The following is a 17,630-nucleotide window of genomic DNA, read 5'->3' as shown; positions in this document are numbered from 1 at the left end:
CATTAAGTTAAAATTGTCATTTGAGTTCAAAGGTCTTCATGCAGTAACTGGGACTGAAGAAAAAAAAATGCTCTTTTAAAACAGGCAGCCTAGAGGCAAAGGCAGTACCTGGTTTCAGAATGCCCCTAAGCTTCAGAGTTTTTCCAGTGCAGGTAAAAGCTAAGGTGTAAGTGTTAAAGCATCACTTTTAATACTTTTAGTGGTTGAACCTGGAATGTTCCCTATGGTGCACATATTAAAAGCATGTCCTTGGATTTGCAATATTTGAATTTGGTCTTCTGAGAGTTGTGGCCTTGTAAAATGTGTGTGGGTTGAGAAATTGCTCTCAGAGAAAGTAGTAGGATTATGGCCTCTTCTGGATTTCTGGATGACGAACTGAACATTTCCTTCTGCCACATGATCCGTAAGGTAACATTTCACTACCCGTCTAAAAGCAATAGACCAAGAGATCAAGAACCAAATTCTTCAAAACTGAGTCAAGATAAAGCTTTCCTGTTTCTGAGCTGGTTATTCTTAACTCATGGTGGTAACAGAAAACTGTAACTACGTTATATTATAAAATACAGAGGACAAATCTATTTTAATAATTTTATTTGATGTATAAATTAGAACATTCTTTCAATTAACAATATGACAATAAATATATTTTTTATAAAAGTACAAATTTCATGCCTCACATTTCTGCTTATGGTAATTTCTGTTTATGGTCCTATAGATGTTCAGGTTTGAAGAAGTGTGATAAAGGAACTGGGAATGTTACTCAAGTAGTAAGCACCTGTGGAGTCAGCAAAAGGTCCCAAGTTCAAACCACAGCACCTAAAATATATGAAAATCTTACTCAAGGCAAAACTGTATGTATTAGGTAAATACTGAAAGAAAATGTTTTTCAGACAGTTACCAAAATAATTAATAGGAAATTCATATCATAAAATGACATACAGTGAACTAAAAGTAAATTAGCTTCTTGTCCTGATAAGGAATGGCAAACGAAATACAAATTTTGAAGAAATAACCTAAGTGGAAAGCATACTTGTATTTTCATAAAGATGTATTTAATACATGAACATCTGTCCCTAGACAAGTTCCATTTTCAGCTGTAATTTAGAGTCCTTGTTTCCAGCAAGTAAAACTCACTGTTTCTTATTGTATATTCTTCTTTCATTTGTTTTAAACAGCTACCCTCTTCCAATGATCACTTATACCCATGATGTAAGAATAAATGCTCTCCTTTAAGATGGTGATAATGTTAATTCAGGCTAATACAACATAAGCCTCACAGTGTAGGTAGGGTAAGCCTGGAGAAAGATTGGTATAAAACACTTTTCTCATTTATGCCTCTATTCATTTTGATGCTTAAAGTATGAATTTAGACCATTGTTCTTTCCACAGAGTCTACATCCAATGAAGGATGAATTTTTTGAAAAGATCTTATCTGTGGTGCAACTCTTCACAACTGCAAGGCAATTACAGCTCCAAAGCACTTTGCATAGCCATGACACACATAATGGCATCACCTTATTTTCATGTATCTTTTGCACAGGTCCTAATAGTAATCTCTAACAAGTTCATCACACAATAATATTTACCTACAAGTTGTTTCCAGAACATGCTGTCAAACTAGTAACTTGCCAAATATCATCAACTAATTGAAGAAAAAGATCTGAGTTTCTAAATGTCATAGAATAACTGAGAGAATAAAATCAAAACTGTTTTACCACTTTTATTGTGAATATTCTTCATGTAGATACAATATGATCCTAAAACAGTTAATCACTTACTAGGCTTTTTCACAGACAGTCTATCATTTTAAACGTAGGTGAACTCGCTATCGAGAATATAGGAATTTTTCAGTATGAATTCTCATTTAATTTTCCTTTATATCCCTTCACAAGTTTATTTTTGTTATATATATATGTATATATACGTATATACATATACATATATATATGTATATGTATAAACAAGAAGTTTTTTTGTTTTCGCAGACCTGGTCTCTACTGTCCCCCCCCACCCTAAAAGTCATATATCAAGGAGATCATGCCCCTTTGTTTTCTGTGTTCTAGGCTTGTCTCGCTCAACATTATTTGTTCAAGTTCTGACCATTTCCCTGCGAATACCAGTATTTCATCATTTCTAATCGCTATGTAGTATTCCATTGTGTATAGGTTCCACATTTTTTGGATCCATTCATCTGTAGAGGGGCATCTGGGTTGTTTCCATATTTTGGCTATTGTGAATTGTGCAGCGATAAACATGGATGTGCAGATGTCTTTTGCTATCCCGAGACCTGTTGTTCAGGATAGATGCCTAGGAGTGGTAGGGCTGGGTCATAGGGTAGGTCTGTGTTGAGCTTTTTGAGGAACCTCCATACTGTTCTCCAAAGTGGTTGCACTAATTTGCACTCCCACCAACAATGGAGAAGGGTTCCTCTTTCCCTGCATCCCCTCCAGCATTGGTTGTTGGCTGAGTTCAGAGTATAGGCCATTCTAACTGGATTGAGGTGGTATCTCAGGGTTGTTTTTATTTGCATTTCCTTTACTGCCAGGGATGTTGAACATTTCCTCTTATGTTTCTCTGCCATTTTTTTCCTTCCCACATTTTTGAGACTGAGTAATCATTGCAATATTGTTTGATTAAACAAATTGGAATTTTTAATTGAGTTATTTTTATGATGATAAATCTGTAACATGTGTTCAAACAAGAAAACATGTGAAAATGTTTCTGAATGTATCTGAATATAAGTATACATTTGTGTGTATATGAGTGTTTATATATATACATATATACACACATATATACATATATGTATATAAATCATACATATGTGTCTAAGTGTATTGATATTATTTTTGCTTTGTAATTGGAACTTATTCATTTTAATGGCAAAGAAATTAAAATTTATTCTTTCAAGGCTTAAGCAAGTACTGTAATTTTTTTTTACATCAATACTCTTTTTTAAGACATTACTTCTTTAAGTCAAACAATATAATTATTTTCTGGATGGAGGAATATAATGGTGGTATTTTAATATTCTTTTTAGTATGTTTAAGCATTAATTTTACCTGTGTTTAAATAAAAAAGGAACTATCTAACTTTATCTCCAGCACAAGTTGCAACTGAGTATAATAAGAACACAAAGAGATATATATTTTGTCTGAAAGCTGTATCATTGCATAGTTTATGTCACTGAAATTGATTAATACAATTGAGTTAGAAGTAGTTTTAACTATGTTTTTGTGGATAGCAATGTAACAACAAGTGTCCGAATGCATTAAATTCAGTGACTTCACTTTCTTCATAATACTTTCTGCAAAGTAAAACAGAAAACCAATTTGCATAAACAATTTTGAGAGAAAAAAACTTTTTTCTCTTTGTTTCCTGACTAACTCCTATATAATTAGCAATTCTAATCACATTAACATAAGAACTATTCTGTATACATTTTTCTTTCTTTTTTTAATTTAATTAAATGAACCTGGGCTTCTGAGTCTAATTCAGGGAATCAGTGTGTGTCATTATGTTGTAGTCCAGACTATTAAGTGTTCATTATTGCCCAATTATTTCATTTCCTTTTTCCCCTTTCTCTAAAGAAAAGGAAAATAAGAATTTTCACATTTTGAGTTTATTACTGCAAATATTTACTGGTATATGAATAAACATTTTTCACTTGTGCTCATAAAACCAGAGAATTTGAATCTGTCACCAAACCACTTAGCATCTGAATTATGCCAAATAGGCATATATCTACACTGTTCAAAAGTAGAATATTTGCATTTCAAATGATAGAATTGCAAGTACATGTATCCTAACAGAAATAATCAAGACTAGAATTAAAAGTGTTGTTAAAATGAAAAATTTCAGTATTGTTTTTTGTTTCATACTCAAATACATATGACCTTATTCCACTGTCATTATAACTGATGTGGCTTCATCCCACCTGCACAGCTGTTTTTAAGAACTAAAAGGAGATGAATTGAGTGTAATTCACTTAGCATGCATCTCCTACCAGTTGAATTGACAAGACATTTAAAAAATTATGTTGTGGTCATACATAACACAAAAATTTAATGATGAAAATTAATTAGAGTTTCTATGAAACACAGAAAAATATCTCTGTACCATCTGCTACATTTTATTTAGGAAATAAAAAATAAATGAGAGATAAGAGAAAAATTATTTAAAAGCTATGATAGATTATAGTTAGGAAAACATTAGGACATATTTACAAGGGTACATATATATTTAAATTTCATTGTTTAATTAGTAAAAAAAAAACTCAGTGGTGAAGCATTTAAGTTTTAAATATTTATATGATTACTTAAGTATATGGCCGAAGTTTCAATATATGTGCCTTCACTAACTTTGTTTTAAAAGCTTGCAAAACCTATTTTTTACAGTGTGGTATATACACAAAAATGAAAAAAAACATACTTTTAATGTATGTGCACTATTTCGTTATCTCACAAGCATATTTTCTTATACTAAGAGAGTTATTTTTGCTTTGGCTAATTCTTGTCCATTCATGAAACCACCAGAAGATTCTTAAATGCAAATATGCTGGAATAGTCCACTTTCACTCCTCATCTAATGTTCATCCTCATAGTACATATTGGCTCTGATTACTGTCACTCTGTAAGATTCGGTAAATTAGATGTAGGTGAAAGTGAAGGTTTTCATCTGTAAAAACTTGGTACAATACAGATATTATTTTGCAGTTTTAAAATTCAGAATGTGAGCATGTCCTTTGCAACGTTTGAGTTAAAACATGTACTTTGTCAAAGTTTATTGACTCAGAATTTGGCAGTTAGTTCTGAAATATATGAAAAAGTAGGACAATATTTTTCTTTCTCTAAATCTGTATTTCACAAGTTTCAAGATGTTCTCTTTACATTGCTGACAGGTAGGTAAATATGGGATCAAATCCAAATGTAACATGTCTACCCTGAGAAACTTGAGGGAAGTATGCTAGTTAGCCAACTTGCTTACAGAAGCTCCTAGGCTTTATAATTGTATGATTTCTCATTTCTTTTCATTGACAAGACTTCATATTCAATCATGAGAAAATGATCAATCAGAATAGTTCGTCAAGATTTCTTTTTTTTTTTTTTTTGTTTGGCCAGTCCTGGGGCTTGGACTCAGGGCCTGAGCACTGTCCCTGGCTTCTTTTTGCTCAAGGCTCGCACTCTGCCACTTGAGCAACAGTGCCACTTCTGGCCATTTTCTGTATATGTGGTGCTGGGGAATCGAACCCAGGGCCTCATGTATATGAGGCAGGCACTCTTGCCACTAGGCCATATCCCCAGCCCAAGATTTCTTATAAATAATACTTATGTATTTTTTTCCAGCTTTTCCCCTTTCTTATATAACCTGAAAGTCTTGTCAATCCCTCCAAACAGTCTCGAGTTCTGTTTCCTCCATATGGACGCATTGAGAATAAATTATTTTCCTGAATTTACCAACACTTTGTCCTGTATTGGTTGGGCTTGACAGGAGAAATCTAATCTATTTGGAATCCCCAGAATGAGGGCTCTGTGGCTGTATACTCCTGAAACACTATCAACTGGAGACCAAACCAGTAATGGTGAGGTTTAGTGGAGTTTTACGAACCTATTCATAAGAACTACTAGGTAAAGAAGATAATAAAATAATAAAACTTCTGAGAGTTTTATTTGTAAAAGAAAGAGTTGCCTAACAACAAACTCCATTACACATATTGTGAATATGAAAATTCAGCACATTTAAAATAGAGAGGTCAACAATAACAACATTAATTGATCTTAGGAAACATTTAAAAAGACCACACATTTATTAAATAACTATGGTGTGATTTATTTACTCTGGAAATGGAATGGCTCTGTAGTGAAGAAATATTTAATAAAGTAAACATATTTGACAGGAACATGGAAATGATCCTCAAAGAAGTTACGTTTACACCTCAATATTAATGCACAAAAATGTATTTATTGCAGCATAATCTAAGTAGCAATCACATGAAAACTTGCCTCAAAAACAAAGTGAAAAAATGATCTTTGTTCTTATTATACAACAGAAATTGTTCTGATAACAAAGAGAATAATGACTTCATGAATCCACAAGACATATGTATTAACTACTTACAACAGAAAAAATAACTAAAGATATATATGTGTGTATGAGATCAACATGTGACTGACTGATCACAATCATTACTTTACACCTTTAATCCATACATTGATGTGTTCCATGATTCTTTTCCAATGATATTTCATGCATACATTATTTATATTTCCTTTTTCGAAAGAAATTCTGTCAATGTAGATTTGATATGTATGTAATAGATGTTTAGTTTTCAGAAAAATTTAGGGAAAATGATCAAATATATAGAGAGTAATAAATTGCTAAGACATGGAATAAGCCTACCTCTTTTGATGTCTAGAAACTTATGTTTCTGTGTATATTTAGAAAGCCTAATGGGAGAATAACAAGAAAGACATAAAACATTATTATCAGTTTAGTTATTGGCTAGAGTATTTATTAAATTCTATTTCTATCTTTTCACAATTTTCCTACCACTTGTAATTATGTTACTTTATTTTAGTTGCTTATTAATGTGTATTCTTCTCATAACTAATATAGGTACACCTTTTCTATTTAATGAAGCACTTTTTCGGTAGCCATCAAATAAATCAACGCTAACAGCAAATAAAAGCGAGGTGTTAATGAACTGCAAACATCACTTCTATGCTTCCACAAATTGTTTAACACTATCACAATCCCTATTGCCTATTACCCTATTGCCTGAGGAAAGTTCACACTAATACTGTCAGAAGTCTTAGAATTGCCATGAGTTTTCTAGGTTTTAATATAATCACTTCCAGATGATGTTTTTAAGAGACAGTGGTCAGAGAAGTTAAGATTTAAACTCCATTTTGTGTTTGTAAAGGTGTTTGAGTATTACCTCACGTTGATGAAAAGCTTAATGCTCACTTTGCTCTACTTTCCCAACCTGAGCAACCGAACTTTCTTTTATATATGAACAGTTGGCCCTGCCCTCAGATAATTCAATGCTTTTAGACAGCGCTTATGACCAGAGGCTCTAGATCTTATGACCTGCACGCTGAGGTATGCTCCGGAACACAGCTGGACTTGAGAAATGGAGGTTCCAGGCATGCTTCGCAAACTCAGTCTCAAAGATGATCCCAGAAACAGATTAACTCCAGTGGGTCATACCATTGCCAGACAAAGCCCGGAGCCTAGCTTGCTACCCTCATCTAGTCATCAGACTAACATCTGCAGACCTACTTCCAGACTGTCTGCGAGGTAAAAGCTCCTGACTACCCAGTATCCAGCTTCCTTAGTTCTGCTTTCGAAGTTTCTCTAACTTCTCCCATGAAGACCTAAGTTGCAGGTCCACAGTAATAGTTCTCAGTTATGAGATTGTCCTCAGGTTTTCTACTAAAGAGTACAAGCTTCTAGACCAACACTCATAATCTAGTTTCTAGACCAGCATATTCATATTTAGCTGCTAGGATTTCTCAACAGACACAGGTTTTAGACTTACTTGCAAAGCTCCAGATACCAAGGAAGTATCTGTGATGAGAGCCACTAGACCGTTCCCTGCGTACCCAGCTTCTTCAACTGTTCCAGACACAAGTCAGCTCTGGGTTCTTAGTCTTTGTGGGCTCAGGCTTCTGTGAATCAGAGGTGAATAGCCAAACAAGGAAATGTCAATGCTGGATAGCCACCATCAAGCTGGGACTTCACAGTTACTTCTGAAGACCTTGGGTTCAGGACAGTCACTTTGGACTCAAAACATAGGCCCATTCCTACAGATTCAAGTTTTTGTTCAACATGCATCTCAGGGCGGCAGGTTTGGATGGATTAAGATATTAGCCACAGTTCATTAGATTAAGGTGCTAGACCCATTCCAGTGTCTCTGCAGTTCTTGTAATATCTGGATGTAAATTCATGGGAGGGGCAAGACTGCAATCATAAAAGCAAGACTCAAGTAAGCACCCGGGTATAGAGCTACAGGCTCACACATTCTTATGAATGTAGGCACTAGGCATGATCTTTTTTTCTTTATTGTCAATGTGAAGTACAGAGGGGTTTCAGTTTCATATATAACACAGTTGAGTATATTTCTTATCCAACTTGTTACGTCCTCCCTCATTCCCTCCTCCCCCTCCCCTTTTTCCTTCCCTCCACCCTGAATTGTACAGTTGTACAGTTATGCCATATAGTATTGCTATTATATTGTTTTGTCTTTTTATCCTTTGTCTCTTGATTTTGGTATTCCCTTTCACTTCCTTAGTTCCAGTACACTTATATACATACCCTGGGTACTAAAAACAGTTACATGCAAAACCACTTGGTATAAACCAACTGAACAACTCATGGGGGTGGGGAGGGAAAAAGGGAAGGGGGCGTAGGGAGAAGGTAACAAATAGTACAAGAAATGTGCCCACGGCCTTACATATGAAACTGTAACCCCTCTGTACATCACCTTGACAATAAATATGTAGTTATTAAAAAAATAAAATCAGTTACAATGATATCAGGGTTTTAAAACCACTGGAAGGGAGTATGAAAAAAAGAAGAAAAAGGCATGATTTCACATGGCATTTTGACAATAACCAGAACAGTGATATACCATTTGTTTCCATAACTTGAAGTTCATTTCGCTTAGCATCATCTTATGTGATCATACAGGCACAGCTCTTGAGCTATTGTGGTCTTCTGCTAGGACTATCCTAGACATGTATTCCCTATGAGGGGAACCATAGACTCCATATTTCTTTGTGTCTGGCTCACTTCACTTAGTATGATTTTTATCCAAGTCCTTACATTTCTTTACAAATGGGGCAGTGTTATTCATTCTGATAGAGGCATAGAATTCCATTGTGAATATGTACCACAATTTCCTGATCTACTCTCCTACTGAGGGAATTTGGGTTGGTTCCATATTTTAGCTGCGATGAACATAGTTGCGCTGGTGGCTTTAGTGTGCTTTTGCTTGTAATCATTTAGGTAGATGCCAAAGAGTGGGGCTGCTGTTTCTTGGGGAGCGCTATAGTTAGTCTTTTTAGGAACCTCCATACTGCTTTCCAGAGTGATTGAAAAATTTTACACTCCCACCAACTGTGTACTAGGGTTCCCCTTTTGTCCACATCCCCTTCAGCATTTTTCTTATTAGTTTTCCTGATAATGGACATTCTTACTGGGGTGAGGTGGAATCTCAGTGTTGTTTTTATTTGCATTTTTTTATGGCCAGTGCTGTATTGCACTTCTTCATATGTCTCTTAGCCATTCTCATTTCCTCTTCAAAGAAGTCTCTTCTTAGTTCTTTAGCCCATTTTTTTGAGGAGGCTGTTCTTTAAGGATTTGTTTTGGAGAATTAATTTTTTTGATTTCTATGTATATTTTAGAAATGGGCTTTTGTTGGTTGTATGGCAGGTAAAGATGTTCTCCCAATTTGTGGGCTTTCTATTTATCTTGTGAGCTATGTCCTTTGCCATGCAGAAGCTCTGTAGTTTGATGCAGTCTCATTTGTCCAGCCTTTCTTTGATCTGTTGCTTTTCTGGACCTTTTTAAAGAAAGTTTGTCCTGTGCCAAGGAGCCCAAGGGTTTCTACTATTCCTTTTTGCACTACTTTCAGGGCATCTGTTTTTACTGCATGGTCTTGGATCCGTTTGGAATTGATCTTCGGGCAGGGTGATATATAAGGATCTGGTTTTAAAATCCTAAGTAGAAAGTACAGTGCTGGAGGAATTACAAACCAAACTTCAAGCTGTATTACAAAGCTATAGTAATAAAATAAAAAAAAAAAAACAAACCAACAGCTTGGTATTGGCACAAGAACAGGCCTGAGGACCAATGGAACTGAAAGGAAGACTCACATATGAACATATGAACCTGTAGAATTAAGCCTACTTTGTCTTCAATAAAGGAACTAAAATTTAGGATGGAAGAAAGATAGCCTCTTTAACAAATGGTACTGGTAAAACAGGTTCAACACCTGCAACAAATTAAAGCTAGATCCTTATATATCACCCTGCACAAAAATCAATTCCAAATGGGTCAAAGACCTTGAAATAAAAACAGATACCCTGAAAACACTATAAGGAGTAGGAGAAACACTTGGGCTCCTTGGCACAGGACGAAACTTCCTTAATAAAGGCCCAGAAACACAACAAATCAAAGAAAGGTTGGACAAATGGGACTGCATCAAACTGCAGCGCTTCTGCAGGGCAAAGGACATAGCTTGCAATATACATGGAAAGCCCACAGACAGGGAGAAGATCTCTACTGGTCATACAATGGACAAAGGCATCATATCTAAAATATATGGAGAACTAAAAAAATTAAATTCCTCCAAACCAAACCTCAAAGAACCAACAGCCCTACAACAAGTGGACCAAAGACATAAAAAGAGACTTCTCTGAAGAGGAAAAGAGAATGGCCAAGAGACACACAAAGAAGTGCTCTACATCACTGGTCATAAAAAAATGAAAATCAAAACAACAGTGAGATTTCACCTCATCCCATTATGAATGTCCATTATAAGGAAAATTAACAATAACAAATCCTGGTGCAGATGTGGCCAAAAGGCCACCTACTACATTGTTGGTGGGAATGTAAAATTGTTCATCCACTCTGGAAAGTGGTATGGAGATTCCTTAGAAGGCTAAACATAGAGCTCCCCTATGACCCAGCAGCCCCACTCTTGGGCATCTACCCAAAAGATTATAAACATGAACACACTAAAGCCACACCAGGACAACAATGTTGATCGCGGCACAATTTGTCATAGCTAAAATATGGAATGGAACCAAGCCAGATGCCCCTCAGTAGACAAATGGATCAGGAAAGTGTGGTACATATGCACAATGGAATTTTATGCCTCTACAAGAAAGAAAAAGAATGGCATTCCCCCATTCATAAGGAAATTGAATGACTTGGAAAGAATTATACTAAGTGAAGTGAGCTAGATCCAAAGAAACATGCACTCGATGGTTTTCCTCACAGGGAATAATTAGTACAGGTTTAGGCTAGACATAGCAGAGGATCACAAGAGCCCAGTAGCTATGCCTTTATGAACACATTAGATGATTTCAAGTGAAATAAACTCCATGTTATGGAAACGAGTGTTATATCACTGTTGTACTTTCTTTCAACATGCCATGTGAAACCAGAGCTTTTGTTTGTTGTTGATGATTCTCTTGTATCCTCTTCCTGTGCTTGTCCCTCACTATCACTGTATCTCATCTGAGTACCCTGGATATTGTATATACTGGTATTAGAAACAGGGAAGGGAAAGGGACTATCAAAATCGAGAGACAAAGGATAAAAAGACAAACGACTCCAAAAGCAATACTGACAAAACCTTTTGGTGTAAACCAACTGAACAACTCGTGGGGGGAGAGGAAAAAGAGAGGGGGAGTGGGAGAATGAGGGAAGAGGTAATAAACAGTACAAGAAATGTACCCACTGCCTTATGTATGAAACTGTAACCTCTCTGTACATCACTTTGACAATAAATAAGTAATTACTCAGAAAAAGAAGGATCTAGTTTTAGTTTGTTACAGGTGTTGATACAATTTTGCCAGTACCATTTGTTGAGAAGGCTGTCTTTCTTCCATTCCATTCTTTGGCTCCTTTATCAAATATTAAGTAGTCATAGGTCTGCAGTTTCATTTCTGGCTATTCAGTTCTATTCCATTGGTCCTCAGGCCTGTTCTTATGCCAATACCTAGCTGTTTTTTTATTACTATAGTTTTGTAATACAGCTTGAAGTTTGGTATTGAAATTCCTCCAGAATTGCTGTTTCTGCTTGGGATTGTTTGCAATTCGGGGTCTTTTATTTTTTCCTATGAATTTCTGGATTGCTTCTATTTCATTGAAGAATAGTTTTGGGATATTGATGTGTTGCATTGAATTTGTAGAGAGCTTTTGGCAATATTAATAATATTGTCCAGGTCTACTCTTATAAACCAAAACAGTGAAGGCTAGCCAGTGTATCCCATGAATACTTTTGATCTTGTTAACTTACTTGCCAATCTTTCAGGGTCCCAACAGCAAGTTAACCTAAAATCCTGAAAAATGTCCTCCATTAAAATGCTTCATAAATTAACTGGTGAAAATATGTCCCAGACAAAATCAATTTACAAAAACCTTTACTGTATAGAAAACTACGTATGGCCACAGGATAAATCTACATATTTATTCTAAATTTATTTTTGACAGAAGTGTTTAGAGAACAAATTGGTGTAAAGATAGACCTTTCAGTAAATGGTGATACAAACATTCAATGTCCACAAATTAAATAATGACATTAGTCCTTTGCTATATTGAAAAAAAATATAACATAAAATAAAATATATTATAAATATTTCAACTCTGAAAACTGCTAGAGGAAAACATCAGAGGAAAGAGTTTTGATACCATTCCAACAATATTTTGTTTTGTTTTTTACACATCGTCAGCAGAAAAAAAGAAGAGCATATTAAAGTAAAAGTGCTTTTGTATAGGATAGGAGACAATTAGAGAATGAAGAGAGATTAATATAATGAGGTAAAATACTTGCTAAAATACTTTATATATAAAGTAAATCTGAAATACATAAATAGTACAAACACAGCATTAAACACAGAATGTGATATAAAATTGAACAATTGACCTTAGTAAATACATGTCATAAAAATGTGTAACACATATATAAAGATGCTCATTTCCTTTTTCTGGACCTGGGGCTTAAAGTCAGGGCCTGGGTGCTTTTCCTAAGCCCTTCTGTGCTCAAGGCTAGTGCTTTAACACTTGAGTCACAGTGCTACTTTCAGCTGTTTCTGTTTATGTGGTACTAAAGAATCAAACCCAGGGTTTCATGCATGCTAGGCATGCACTCCACCACTAAGCTACACTCCCACTGTCCTTATAAAGAAAATTAATCCATAGTGAATTACCACTTCATACTTGTTAAAATGAAATACCTATATAAAATAAAATATAAAACATGTTCTACAAAATGGAGAGGAAAAAGAACCCTAGCATACTGTTGATGGGGATGTAAATTTGTAGAGCTTTTGTGTAAAGGTTATGGATACATTTCAAAAAATTGAAAATAGACCAACCATGACAACTCCACCATTGAGTATATATCAAGAGTAAATGAAATCAATATGTTGAAGAGACTTCTGTAACTCCAAAGGCCATCACAACATTATTCATGGTAGCAAATATAGGGAATGCTTTGTATTTATCAAGGGATGAATGGATAAAAGTAATATGGTCTACCTAGTTGGTAGAGGCTTAAAAAGACAAGAAATGTTGTCTTTTCTTAAAACATGGATTAACTTGTGGGACATATTAAGTGAAATAATTCAGGCATGGAAAGTAAATCACTGCATGGCAGCAGTTGCATGTGGAATGGTAAATAACTGCGTTCACAGCATCAAAGATTAAAATTCTGGTTACTGAAATGAGGAGAAAAGAGTAGTTGGAAGAAATTAATCAATGAACATTTTCATATATTAGCAACATTTTTTTAGATCAACCTCCATTGTCAGAAAAGCGACCAATTTTCTTTTAATTGTTAAGGTATAATTTATGTAAGGTATCACATGATAATTAGCTTAACTTATTTGTTAAATGAATATGTATACCTGTAACACATACATCTTTATTCAAAACATTGTGTCACATATAATAAATATATAGAAATAATATACAGGTTTAACATTTGCACCTAAAGTATGAAATCTACTGAAATAGGGTCATATGTATATATATATATAGAGAGAGAGAGAGAGAGAGATAGAGAGAGAGAGAGTAATTTTAGATTATGATTGCAGAAGAACAATTCTTTTAGATTGTCATATTGTAAAATAAATGTATGCCAAAATAGAGTTCTATTAGAAATTTTATTCATTTCCTTTTATACTATATTTCCATGCATACATTGGAAAATAAAATGTAGACAGAATATAAAAGCTACACAATGATAATGACTTCCTAGTATTAAGAAAAAAAAAATTCTGTAGATATTAGTGAGGGCATTGAAAGGGAAAGATGGCTCTGGATTATCTACATGGTTTATTATTTACATGGTTTAATCACAAGTTGTCGGGATCTGATCGATCCCTTTCTCCCCAATCTCCCGGGGAGAATGCTTGAACCCTAAAATCTATGAAAGAGCACTCGCCTTGCCGTCCGCAGGCAGAAGGCCAAGGCGTACTCTCGTGGACTTGCGCTAAGTTGAGGAAAGGTTGCTGAAGCCTCCCCTCCCCCCCAGTCCCCTCACATGTTACCAGGAGCGGGGGTGGAAAGAAGGCATCAGGGACATGCTGCGATGGTGGGATGCGTCTCAGCCCTCCGAGGGCGGGCCAGAGAAATTTATTATGATGACAAAGGTGGAAGGGGAAGGACTTGGGGTGACTGCCTGATTGGCTGACTGTGCTGCCACTCAAGTGATCCTGGAACTTCCTTTCTGGGCTGGGCAACTATCATGGTGGCATGCACGTGTTCGCCTCCCAAGGGGCGGGGCTTCTTTTCCGGTTGAGGCTGAAAGGTGGGAGGGGCTCCCTCCCCCATTGTCCCAGGACTGGGGGAAGGGCAGTGTCTCCCTCTTGGCACCCTTCTTCCACCAAGGCCAAAACAGTCCCCAACAACAAGTCTTAAAAGGCACATTTTCATGATTTCAGGGAGAGAACAAAATGAACACAGAAGAAAGAACAGATGTAACATAGATGAATTTGAAGGAGAGAGAATGCAAGCTAATACATGAGAATCTCTTATGTTTGGACAAGGAAGAGGAACAAGGCATTCTCTATTGGCTCCTGGAATGAACATGAGCCTACAGACACTTTCATTTGGCCAAGAGAACTTCTACTAGACTACTTCAGACCTATAGAACTGCAACATAGTATATATGTCCTTTAAAAATTGTCATACTGTTTGTTAAGTGCAGCAGATAATAATAGTCCACTGTCTTTAAAAAATAAAATTTGAAGTATTGTTATGACCGTATCAAAATTGATATTGATTAATTTGATAATGATAATAGCAGTGATGATAAGAATACCTAGCACAGCTTTAAATGAATGATCAGAATGGTAGCTATACTTGAAAGTACGAAAGGGAAGGTTCAGATTTGCTCATAGAAAAAACTAATATTTAAGCAGGAGATTTGTGGGGGCTGGGAATATGGCCTCGTGGCAAGAGTGCTTGCCTCCTACACATGAAGCTTTTGATTTGATTCCCCAGCACCACATATATGGAAAACGGCTAGAAGAGGCACTGTGGCTCAGGTGGCAGAGTGCTAGCCTTGAGTGGGAAGAAGCCAGGGACAGTGCTCAGGCCCTGAGTCCAAGGCCCAGGACTGGCCAAAAAAAAAAAAAAAAAAAAAAAAGCAGGAGATTTATGGAAGGCATGTAGAGTATAGCTGACAACATTTTTAATGTATGAACAGCTTACATAGAGAATGGAACTACAAGAAACAATTGTTAACTCAGTTAATGGCATCTGAGCATAGAAACAATCAATGAAAGGTGGTTGGTTACCTTGAGAAATAAATCTTAGGGGACTTTCGGTAGTATCCAGAAAGACTGTATGTGAATTTCAATATGAATAAAACATCCAGAAACCAAAAAAAATGAACCACATCTATGATACTATTGTAAGAAATGTACTTATAAAATGAATGAATGGAGATGTTACAGAAGGAAATGTGAATCAAAATATTTTCATTGCATTTTCTTTTATTTCTTAGTAAATGGTTAAGTAAAAATGCTCCTAGCCAAAAAAAAAGCATAAATAAAATGAAATAAGAAGCTTGTAGTATCAGTGAGAGAATATTTGAGAAGAGAGTTCTCAAGAATATAAAACTGTAGAAACATTTGTGGACAGGTTGGCTTCTGAGAGAAAAGGAAAATTTCTTCCCCTCGAGCAGTAAAAAACAACTTATTAATAGTATAGATGCAGGATGGCTTGATGGGAAATGTATTTCCCAGGTCAGGTCCTGCAAGGAGCGCAAAGCAGAAGATTGCAGCAAGGAAGTGATTGTTGTGGAAATGTGAAATGCAATACAGATGTACCAAAAGGATGGAGGTTGATGGTTGGAGCAATTGGAACAACCCATGAGAGAAATCCATCAGATCAGGATATGAAGGAGTTCACAGACTTTTCCTCTATTTACAAAAAATAAAATGTTACTGCAAACTCATAATGACATGCCACTTTAGAAAACTGCATTTTTAAATGTTTTCTTTTAAGCTTCTTCCATTGTGAAAGATTAATATGAAAATGGAACCAAATAAATTTATTTTTCATAACCATTAGCAAGAGTAAACATACACTAATGTTTCAGAATCAGCTTAAAATGAGAGCGTTATGATAGTGATTTGAAAAGGAAACACTTTTTACAGTAAGAAACTCTTCAGTGAGGCTTTAATTAACCTTAAAGTTATCTATAAGAAATTCATAAGCACAGAAAAGGTGGGGCAGAGTAGGTGAACTAATTTGGCAGTGATACTCACTAGATACTACATTGGAAATTAATTTTGGGGTAAGAGGGGTGGGAGGTAACAAACTGGGAGAAAATGAGGGATGGGGCGACACTGTTCAAAAATGTACTTGTTACCTGATTTATGCACCTGTATCCCCTGTAACCTTTATGATAAGAAAAATTTTTAAAAATCATTAGAAATAATTCGTATTCCATTAAAACTCAACTCAGAAGGAAAATACTTAGATTCATTAGATAGTATGTTATTCAAGTTGTGAATTCTTGAATTAGGAGGCTAATATGATCATTGTAGAATACAACTATTTATAATATTTGTCTATTAATACTGAATATTTGACAGTATAATATAAACTACAAGTTTTCTTGTTCTTGTCAGTGATTCTACAAACTATACATTTTACCAAACTATACACTTTGTAACATATACTGGAATGTGAAAGACACCTAGCAAAAATGATAATTATCTATTAGACCAAAATATCTTATATTATTTTTCTGAGTATTATAAGGATGTCTAATATAATGAGCTCAGACTTCTCCAATTATATATTGAAGTTCACATAACACATTTCATAATATTCAGGTTGATGTCTTTAAAGGTAATTTGGTCATGAGGATAGAATAATCAAGACTGTGAGTTGAGCTCTTATTATGACATGGAAACTGAGTACCATTGTTTCACATCTGTAATCCTAACTCATCAGGAAGTCAAGGTCTGTGGGATTATGGTTTGATTTCAGCCTGGGTAAAATCTTTGTGAGATGAAATTTCAATTAATAGTAAAGTGTGGGAGCATGTTCCTACCATACAACTTTTTAAAACACTATAAAGAGTCCTCTATTTCTAAGCCACCTAAAGCAAAAAAATGTGCCTGCCATCTGAACTATAGTAGGAAGTTTAAAATAGGAGGATTGTGGTCCAGATCAGTATTAAGGGCTCTAAATATTTTTTGTAAAAGGTTCTCTAAAAGTCTTTAAATTTGAAACTGTTATAGTTTTTCTTCTCAACTGCTGTGAAATTAACCAGGTAGATCAATAATTGTGACAACCCTAATTTTCTGAAATGAGTGAAGTTGTTCACTTGTGGGTAACATGGTAATGTAAATGAGTAGTAGATATTTGAGTCCAGG

This window comes from Perognathus longimembris, chromosome 16 (genome assembly GCF_023159225.1).
Source record: "Perognathus longimembris pacificus isolate PPM17 chromosome 16, ASM2315922v1, whole genome shotgun sequence".
NCBI classification, from domain to species: domain Eukaryota; kingdom Metazoa; phylum Chordata; class Mammalia; order Rodentia; family Heteromyidae; genus Perognathus; species Perognathus longimembris.
This window is presented reverse-complemented; position numbering follows the sequence as displayed.